We start from the raw sequence: 11567 nt of genomic DNA on the forward strand, positions 1-11567 counted from the left end.
TATAAATTTGCGGATTCAGCAAAAGGTGCCAAAGTGTCACACTTGAAGGTTGCTTGAGGTGCCAAAATGAAACAATGTCCACTTGAGGTGTCTAAGTAAAAAATGGTGCATACTTAAGGGGGCTGCGTATGTATTTTGCCTTAAGAAGGCTTTATTTAATTTACATGAATATGATATCAATGATGCTTTGCAGAGTACATTAGTCTTGGATCGGACAAACAACATTTTTGATGTAGATATTATTATGGCACAAGATAGGGTTTTTAGTTTTTAAGAAGCGGCTTTACAAGTGGAGAATGAAGGAAAATGTACGCATTGGAAGGACAGTTATGAACGGTTTTGGAAATTTGCTTCATGCCCTTGACACTCTTCAATTTGTGGGAAATGCCATAATCTCTAAAGCACTGATAATTCGAAAGGCTTTGAAAAAAGCTTTGCGGAATGGCTGGTGAAGGATCTATATATTATCAGATGCAAGGTTTGTGGTGGTAGTGTTACAAAGATAATCTATAGCATCTTGAGAAAAAGATATTACTTAAGATATATGGAGATTGATGGGTTCTTTTGAAGATATCAATAGTTTACATATTCCTCCTACATAATATGTGCTTGCTCATAATCTAGCAAAATTCTATATTTTCCTTTTACATAGAGTTTTTTGGGATTTATCTTTCCCAAGGATTGTAAATAACGCATTAATGTCCTATGAACATTTGAAACAGATTTTAAAGTAATATAATGAAGTTGTTTACTGCCCCCCCTCCTCCCGCCCCCATCCTTTGATTTTATGTGATCTACTTTTCTTTTGGTTTGTTCCCCAAAAAGGGTCACATTTTCTTTATTTGGTAACTTTAAAGAGACAATTACTCTTTTATCTTTATTGGTCAAACTTAATTAAAAAGTGAATACATTATCTTTTATTTTTTTTAAAATAAATAGTAAAGTACAATACAGTAAACATTATCAAGTCAAATTTTATTTCTTAAACTCGTGTTCACTAAAATTAAACCACATAAAATGACACGGAGAAAGTAACCAAAAAAATCTTGTGCAAAATTCTGTGAAAAAATTAGTTGATAAAATCCTTTGGAGTGTGCTTGGCACGCTCTATATTGGTGAGAGTAAAAAAAGAATACTCAATTTGGAAAAGAGCATACCAAGAAGCGCCCCGATCTTTGGGAACTCAACACAGTTAAGTGTTATACTCTACTTCTTCACTCCTCACATACCTAACTACTTTCCAAATTTGTTTTTCTACCATTATAGAGAGAGAGTGACAAACAAAATTCCTTTGTTTGCTTCTACTTTCCACTGTCACTCTAATCTTTGCCAGCTTACTTAACTTTTTCCTCCTTTCTTCTTATCCCAAAAACCAATGCAACATCTCAATGTAACATACACATGAATTGCGTTGTGCATAACAGGACTAAAGCACCGAGCTGCCCTTTCTCCTTGTTTTGTTTTTTATCACTTTGGCATCTTTTCTATATCATTGAAGCCCAACAGATCAAATTTTCAATATATTTGGTTGAAGAGCTGCACTTTCTGTAGTGTGTGTATGACTAAATTCATTTCTTCTTCATATCCATTTGCCATTTTCCTTAATAACTAGAAACTCAATTGATCAAAATCAAATTTTAATACACATTTGATCCTTTTGTACTTTTTTGTGGAACCCATTTGGTCCTACTTAATCTAGTTGGAATTCTAAGATTTTTGATCTTAATCTTAGTTTTCATGATGATGTTCCAGTACTAGAATCCATCTTTGTTCCATGTGAAACAGTTACAGAAAAGCATAATGACCTGTCATTATTCACTCAAATGGATAATTCAGGAACTTCCAAATCTTCTATTGTTAACATGGAGACTTCCAGTAATGATAACGATAATGAGTATTATTCATATTCTGTTCATCATTGTCTTCGCAATGGTTATGCATTTGATATACTGAAAACCAATAATGAATACGAAGAAAATAGGGATTGTGGTAAGTTTGTGATAAAGGAGTTGTTTCCATTGGTGAATAGAGAAGCGGATTTGGATCTCTCAGACAAATTGAATGAGCAGAGGATCGATAAAACTCCTCAGCAGAGATTAAAGCTGAAGAAGAGTGGAAAAGGACCCAGGCCTCAGAGTTCTTAGTATCGTGGAGTTACATTTTATCGAAGGACTGGAAGATGGAAATCACATATCTGGTTAGTGATCAATGATCATCACTTGTAGTTTTATTTTAAGTTAATGGTTTAAAACACACCTAAAGTATTGGCTTTTTAAGTTTCGTACCTGAATCATCACCAGCTATTTATCACAACACACCGAAACAATTAATTGTTCACTTTTCCAACCTGAACGATGGTGATACTTTAGGTAGGAAAAGTGAAGAATCGATATTTAAGACGTGTCTTGATAAATAGTTGGTGATAGCTCAGGTACAAAACTCAAACAAATGATAGTAAAGGTTCGTTTTGATAAATAGTTTGTGATAATTCAGGTGCGGAACTCAAACTCATAGTGCTGATAGCTCAGATATGAAACTCAAAAAGGGGATATTTTAGGTGTGATTTTCACGCTCCGCTCTTTAATTCTTGAATAATGGTTTAGTGGTTTTCTTTCAAACTCAGTAGCAGAGGCAGATCTAGAATTTAAAGGTTGTAGGCTCCCAACTTATAATTCTTTACCACTACACAAATGACACACTTTGTTTGTGGGTTACCAACCTATAATTCTTATATATTTACAAGTTTTTTCAATATAAATTCAAGAACTGTACGATAGTTATAGGGTTCCCGGGAACCCGCACTCCGTACTCTACATCCGCCCTGCTCGGTAGTAATAATAACTTCTTGGTTCAATTCCATTGATGAAACTATTATTATTACTTCTTTTGGTTGAGATTTATTCTATTTTCAACTAAACTTAAGCTCAAATTTATTGTGGTAGGGTTATACAAGATTTTTGATATTGAATATTTCTATGCTAGTTGTCAATCTACTGTAACTGATGAATTTTAGTGATCTAGATGAAACTTTGTAATGCAATTAACAAGCTAAACTTCATACAGTAGAGAGAGAATTTTTACATTTTTCGTTTTGAGATAATGGACCTTACACTTTTCTAGCTGTACTATTCACCCTTATATAGTGTGTTTTAACCGATTCTCTCTCCTTTAACTACCTCACATGATGGTCACATATTATACAGCAAACTCCCACTTACAAAATCTTATTACTATTATAATTATCTGTACTCCAGTTAAATCTGCAATTAACAACTCCACTGTATTGTCTCCTTTCCACTTGGCTGTACTACATCTTTCTTCTTGATCAATTCTCTTCAACTCAACACTCCCCCTCAAGCTAGTGGTTGGAACACATCCAACACACCTAGATTGGATAACAAGGACTCTTGTTGTCTAATTCCAAGTCCCTTACTCAATATGTCTACCAACTGCATAGAGGTACATAAGTGTTGAGGATCTATGAAGCCTGATTTTACTTTATCTCTAATAAAGTGACAATCTATGTCAATGTGTTTAGTTCTTTCATGGAACATGGGATTCCCAACTATCTGAATTGCTGCTTTGCTATCTGAGTATACTTTGATAGGAGTTGTAACCTCAATACTTAGTTTCTTTAATAATCCTAGAAGCCACACAAGTTCTGAAACTACTACTGCCATGCTTCTATACTCAGCTTTAACTGAGCTCCTGCTTACAGTCTGTTGCTTCTTAGATTTCTAAGAGATCAATGAATCTCCAAATTTGACAATATATCCAGTTACTAATCATCTAGTAGTGTTGGGACAGGCTGCCTAATCTGAATCGCAATAACCTATCAACTGAGTAGCAGTATCTCTCTTAAGTAGAACACCAAGACCTAGTTCTCTTTTTAGGTACTTAACAATTCTAAGAGCTGCTTCCTAGTGTGATACCTTAGGGTGTTGCATAAATTGACTAAGTACTTAAACTCCAAAACAAATATCTAGTCTTGTGATAGTGAGATATAACAATTTTCCCACTAATTTTTGATAACTAGTGACATCTTCTAGTTCAGGATCAGAAGTAAGTCCCATGTGCTTATCTAACTCCAAACTGGTAAGCTTATGATTGAACTCAAGATGTGTACTAACAGGTTTAGCTCCACTAAGACCTGTCTCTGCAATAAGTTGTAATATGTATTTCCTCTAGTTAAGTAAAATACCTTCCTTAGATTGCATCACTTTAATACCCAAAACATACCTCAATTGCCCCAAATCCTTCATCTTAAAGTATTGATGTAGGATGGACATAGCTTCTTGAATCATCTGAGGATTAGAAACAGAGATGATAAGATCATCTACATATACAAAAAGCACAACCATATCTCCCCCTTGCTTCTTGGTAAAAAGAGAGTGATCATGAGAGCTCTGACAGAAACCTTCACGCAACAAAGCTTCAGTGAACTTAAAGTTCCACTGTCTAGATGCTTGTTTCAACCCATAAAGGGACTTTTGTAATTTGCACACCTTATTCTCCCCCTGTCTATGAAAACCAAGGGGCAATTCCATGTAAACATCTTCATGTAAATCTCCTTGTAGAAATGCATTATTGACATCCATCTGAAATAGAGCCCAACCAAAAGATACAGCCAAGCTTATTACTATTCTGACAGTGACCATCTTAGCCATAGGGGGAAAAGTTTCATGATAATCCAATCTCTCTCTTTGAGTGTAACCTTTTGTAGCAAGTCTGGCCTTAAACCTATCCACCTCACCATTTTATTTGTATTTAATCTTGTATACCCACTTGAAACCAATAGGTTTTGCTCCCTTTGGCAAATCTAAAATGGTCCAAGTGTGATTATCTTCTAGGGCTTGAATCTCTTCTTTCATTGTTGAGATCTATCTCTTATCTTGTGCAGCTTCCTTGAAGGATTGAGGCTCTAACATTGCTGAAAAAGCTGTAAGATATCCTTGATACTTGACAGATAAGTGATCATATTTCACATGATTTGTAATACAATGAGGACTAGATTTTGCAGGAACAACATAGTCCTTGATCCAAATTGGAGGATTTGTACTTTGTGTAGTTTTCCTTGGTGTAACAACAACTTTAGGTTGTGAATCAAGGTTAGGATCTATAGATGATGCAGAAGGGAGAGCAAGTGTAGGGGGTACTTCATGGACAATTGTATTAGACGTTTTCATGTGTTCATCAACTGCAAAAGACATATTTTGTGTAGAGTTTTCTGATAAGATTGACTCCACTAAGTTATGTAGTAGTGGAACCTCTTGAGCATCAGCTAAAATACCTACATCACAACAAAAGGTAAGAGTAAAGGTGCAAAATACTCTGCATCAACAGTATGTGGTGTTACTTTGAAAGGAAATAATTTCTCCTTGAAAGTCACATCTCTACTGATGAACACACTCTGTGTATGTAAATCATAAAGCTTATATCTTTTTTGTGTAGTGGAATAGTCTATTGATGAACACACTCTGTGTATGTAAATCATAAAGCTTGTATCCTTTTTTTGTAGTGGAATATCCAAGTAACATTGAATTCTTTGCTCTCACATCAAACTTATCTCCTTTTGGCAACACACTTGCAAAGCATAAACAACCAAATGCTCTTAAATGTGAAATAACAGGTGGTTGTCCAAATAGCCTTTCATAGGGAGATTTACCATGCAATAAGGCTGTAGGTAATATATTTATCAAGTAGGTTGCTGTCAAAACACAATCACCCCAAAACCTACTCGGAACTTGTAATTGTAATTTCAGTGCTCTGCCTACCTCTAAAAAATACTTGTGTTTTCTTTCAACCACACCATTTTGTTGTGGTGTGTATGGGCAACTACTCTGATGCATAATATCATATTGTAACAACAAATCATTCATATATGCATTGAAAAATTCAGTCCCATTATCAGATCTCAGCGTCTTAATTCCAACACCAAATTGATTACAGACCATAGAAAAGAAATGTTTCACAACAACACCAACATCCTTCTTAGAGTGCAACAATGTTACCCAAGTAAACCTACTGTAATCATCTACTATGGTTAGGAAATAATGTTTTCTATCATAAGTGGGGTGCTTGTGAGGTCCCCATACATCCAAATGAATTAATTAAAACATACTTACAGATTTAGAGCTACTAACTGGAAACTTTTGTCTACACTATTTAGATAAAGGGAATATCATGCAGTCTTGGTGTCCATTTACATCTACTTCACCACCTATTCCTGCTATGTGTTGCATAACCTGTGAGGAAAAATGCCCCAATCTCATGTGCCATAACTTCTGCTTATCCTCATCTCTTATCACTACTCCAACTTTGGGTTCAACATGATGTTTCAAAATGTAAAGGCCTTTAGATTCTCTACCAATCCCAATCACCTTCCCACGGAAGAGTGCTTGTAATACACACAAATTAGGGTAGAAGGACACCATGCACCTAAGATCCCTAGTTAGTTTTGAGACTGAAAGCAGATTGAACTTAAAATCTGGAACATGTAACACATTCTTTAAGCAATAATCTCCTAAAAATGAAGCATTTCCTGTATGTTTAACTTGTATTCTATTTCCAGTAGGTATCTACACTCTATTATTTTCTGAATCCTCTATATTTTAATCTCTTTTAATAGCTTCTCACAATGTGTAATGTGATGTGTAGCACCTGAGTCAACTACCCAATATAAATTAGTAACATCACTACTCAAAATAGCCATACCTGCCAGAGCATTTGTTTTGCAACTATCTATTGGTTTAGGACTTATCATTCTCATCATATCATTATATTGATCCCTAGTGAAGTATCCACCTGTAAAATTCCACTATTTACCTGTGTCTTCCTTTTCCCTGCTACTTCATGCTTTCATTGATGGACTATTAGCTTGAGGTTTAATTCCTTCAATTTGCCCTTTCCGTTTACTTTTGAAATCTACTGGAAATCCTACTATTCTGTAGCAACTTTCTTTTGTGTGGCCTTTGTAACCACAATATTCACAAACAACTCTAAACCTATTTCCTTGAAATAACTATTGTATAAAATAATTTTGTGATTGAGTTTGTGGATATCTCTCTTGTGCCTGACTCATCCCTTGATTGTTATGATACTGAGCATTTGACTGTTTTTCTTCATACATAACCAATGGCTCTTTTCCAGCATCTGTCAGTCCTAATCTCCTTTGTCTTTCCTCTTGTACAGCCATGGCATAAGCTTGATTTATGGTTGGAACTGTTACATTTAACAAGATAGAGCTCCTTATCTGTGCATAACTCTTATTCAACCCAACAAAAAACTGTAATAGTCTCTGTTGCTTAATGTGCTCTGTGTAAGGAACTGATTCATCGCAATTACAGGAAGGCGATGGAATCATCACATTAATTTTATCCCAAAGATCTCTCATCTTTGAGCAGTACACTGTTACTGTATAAGTTCCTTGAGTTAATATACTGATTTCCTTCCAGAAGTAGAAAATCCTAGTCAAATTTGATTTTTTGAATCTCTCCTTAAAATCATCCCAAATCTTCTTCGAGCTAGAAGCATAAACGATGCTCGTCAATAATTCAGGTGCCACAGCTACACTTATCCATAAAAGTACCACTGCATCACATCTTTTCCATTTTGTCAGTAATGCTCCTTTAAATGAGCTTCTCACACAAGTGCCATCCACAAATCCAAGTTTATTTTTGACTAGCAGTGCAAGACTCATAGATCTACTCCAAACACCATAGTTTTCCGCACCAGTTAGCTTCATAGGAATCAAAGCCACTGCAGGTGTTTCTGATTCTTGCAAATACAACAGATGATTGTGATCCATCTGTGGATCTATGGCTGTATTCTCAGTACTCTGTGAATTTTGTGTTTCCGCCATTGTTGAAATTGCTCAAATTCAGTATTTTCAGAAAACAGAAAAGAAAAAAAATTACTTGATTTTGGTGGATTCTTTAACCTAAAGCTTTGATACCATGATGAATTTTAGTGATCTAGATGAAACTTTGTCATGCAATCAACAAGCTAAACTTCATAGAGTAGAGAGAGAATTTTTACATTTTTCCTTTTGAGATAATGGACCTTCCATTCTTCCAGCCTCACCCTTCCCTTATATAGTGTGTTTTAACCGACTCTCTCTCCTCTAACTACCTCACATGATGGTCACATGTTATATAGCTAACTCCCACTTACAAAATCTTATTACTATTACAATTATCTATACTCCAGTTAAATCTGCAATTAACAACTCCACTGCATTGTCTCCTTTCCACTTGGCTGTACTACATCTTTCTTCTTGATTAATTCTCTTCAACTCAACAGTAACCCTCCTCACTTATTTGTACTTTGGAATCAATAGAACTTGTTTGGCTTCGGTATGCTATCCATCATGCCACAGCAACACTCTTCACTATTCATGCTTAAGAATGGACAAAATTAGCTTTTGTTCATCGTACATTTATATACTGAACTTATGCTTACACATACGCGAGGTTGTTTTAGGTTTAGGAATTCCTAATGAGTTTCTCATACAAACTATTTCTATATTCATGACGTGCCGTCTTATGAGCTTTCATTGTACCTTTTATGTCGGTAGTTCTATTTGGGACATCTACAAATTTGTACGTAAAGTGAATCATTTTTACGTATAATCCAATTACCTAGCAATTACTAGTAAATGTCTTCCACTTCAAGTTTGGATAGCAATAGATAATAAATGTGTTATGTGAATCTGAATAGTTTCTTTTTAAACTTAGCAAGGATTGCGGGAAACAAGTTTACTTGGGTAAGCAATCGCGTTTATGACCACATGTTTTATTAGTGTAAAGTTTATTCAAACTTTGTTCATGCATTGATTGCTGACTGCAAGCTTTGTTTTTCATTTGGAACTTGTATTCATAGGGGCTTTTGACACTGCACATGCTGCTGCTAGGTACCATATAATTTAGAAAATATTTTATCTTAATTCCGTTCCTTGAATTTTGTACTTCTTGAAAGAAAAAACTTAGATAGTTGTAGTATTGAGTTTTTGTTTTACTAATTTTAGGGCATATGACCGTGCTGCAATTAAATTCCAAGGACTTGATGCAGATATCAATTTTAACCTCAGTGATTATGGAGAAGATCTGAAGCAGGTTGGTTGAAGTAGCTGATTGGCATCGTTAATCCTGGTTGAAGTCCTTTTCAATTAGGACAAAGATTGTTGTTTAATGTAATTGTCCATGAATGTCATGTAGATGAACAACTTTAGCAAAGAAGAGTTTGTGCACATACTTCGACGTCATAGCTTTAGCTTTTCTAGAGGAAGTTCAAAATATAGAGGAGTCACTCTGCATAAATGTGGGCGTTGGAAAGCACGATGGGGCAGGTTCTTGGAAAGAAGTGAGTGACCACTTGTTTCAATGTGGCTTAGAAATTTCATGAAATTATTATTATGGTTGTTTCAAGTTCTTGCTATCAAATCACGTGATAGCACTGATCTTTTTAAGTTAACCAGTAACCGTACATCATGTGCTTCCTGATATATAAATCTTGGACTATTTGACAGTGAGATAAAAGCTGCAAGGTCCAATGATCATGACCTAATTCTTCATTCCTTTTTATATTATGTGGTTTAACCTCTCAACATTAACTGTACATGGTCTTTGGCGTGATCAGGGCATACGATAAGGCTGATATAACATGCAATGGAAGGGAGACGATCACCAACTTTGAGCCAAGCACATATGAAGGGGTATTGAGTTCTGAGACTAATATTGGAGGTACTATCAAGACATGCATACTTTTCCAGACACTGCCTTTATATTTATCTGTTTATTCTTTAGTTCTGATTAGCTGGTTGAAAACTACTAATATTTACAATTGATGTAGGCTCAAGTCATAATCTTGATCTAAATTTAGGCATATCTCCATCTTCCTATGCTGACAATCAACATGGAAAAGCTAGACATATTGGAAACTTCCAATGCCCACATGGTTCAACAGGTTTACCTAAACATCATAGAGAGGTCCTGGTAATTTGAGACTTTCATGATCTCTATCTTCATTCATGGTCTTCCATGATCTATAGCAAAGGTAGATTTGTATTGAACTTCTATATCTAAGCAGTCCACTTGGTCGTGCCTCTCTTGCAGACCTCTGCCTCTACAACACTGACAAGTAAGCTACTGCCTCATGGTCAGCATATGCAAACTCAGCACCCCCTCCATTGGAATGGATCATATGAAAATCTCTTTCCCATATTTAAGGTACTCTTATCAATATTGCTAGTATTATTTTTATTTCTTCTTCTTATAAAAATGGTGCACTAATTGTAGCATTCATTAACTAGGTTTATCTACATGTTGCGCATTTCTCTCTTTTCCTGTGTTGGAGTTGTAAGGTTAACTTCAACTCTTTGAAGTGAAAGCAAAGAAAGAAAGAAAGAAGAGAACAAATAATTTACTGCACAAAGGTTAATTTTTCATTAATCTGAAGTTGTGCTTAAATACTAAAAATATGCAATAATTGAAGCCTATAATTAATCCACTATTTTGTACATGATTCCATGATCAGCAATATCCAACCCAACTAAACCACTAACATCTAAAAATCAGCCACTAGACTAAGTTAAGAGAACATGGTTTAAAGAAACTAGATAATGTCCAACATGGCTAAAAAAAATAGATAATGTCCAGCAACTACTTCAACTTTTACTGCAGTAACTGAGGAAATTAATCGACACTCCTCCTTGCTTCAGTTGCTGCAAATTTCTAGTCTTTCTCTGAGAAATTCAAATCTTCTCTTTGGTAAGGGTTTGGTAAACATATCTGCCAATTGAAGATCCGCCTTGCAATATTTTTTTTCATCTGGTGTTCGGTACCCACACTGGAGTCTGACTAATTCGGATTCGCACCGCGTAGGGTCCCATTTGGGGAGAAGATCTCCCTTTGAGTGATGGAGTTCAGTGAGGACCAGTCAAATTTGTGTGGTTTAATTTCAGCTTTTCAGTGGCTCTCCAGGTTGCTTTGTTGAAAGAAAGTCTTGCTTGCTTGCCAAATTGACAAATTCTGTAATGTGGTATTTTGGCTTCAAGATTAGGCAGCCCTCGAACCAGATCTTTCTTTTGTGAGTTAATTACAAAGCATGGTTGAAATGTTCGAGTCTTTTGTGTAGAACTTGTGCATTGATCTTAGTTGCAGAATAAGCTTTTTGCTCATGATCTAAAAGATCTAATATAAAACTCCTTCCCTTCATCATTACCTTGAATAAGTTTTTTCCATCTTCATCCTTGATTTGATAGTAATTGGATTCAAAGAGAAGTGTGAAACCATTATCAAGCATCTGGCCAACACTTAACAGACTATGACTAATATTAGGTACAAAAAATATATTTTTGATTAGTTTTGTACCTGAGGAGCGTTTCATTTCCACAGTCCTTTGCCTTCAGCAGAAATATAGTCTCCATTATCAAATTGTACTCTGGAAATTACTAAAGTATCCAACTCCTTGAAGAGATCACGATCAAATGTCATGTGGTTTGTGCAACCACTGTCAATAAGACACTTGTTACTCAGGCAGCTGGTTGCCAAATATGTCGCTACAAAGAG

General features: G+C 35.4%; 1 pseudogene; it reads left to right on the forward strand.

The window, feature by feature from the left end:
• Positions 1–296: 296 nt before the first annotated feature.
• Positions 297–11021, forward strand: LOC107844542 (annotated as a pseudogene).
• The last annotated feature ends 546 nt before the right edge of the window (positions 11022–11567 follow it).

The sequence above is a fragment of the Capsicum annuum genome, chromosome 10, assembly GCF_002878395.1.
Source record: "Capsicum annuum cultivar UCD-10X-F1 chromosome 10, UCD10Xv1.1, whole genome shotgun sequence".
Taxonomy (NCBI): Eukaryota; Viridiplantae; Streptophyta; class Magnoliopsida; order Solanales; family Solanaceae; genus Capsicum; species Capsicum annuum.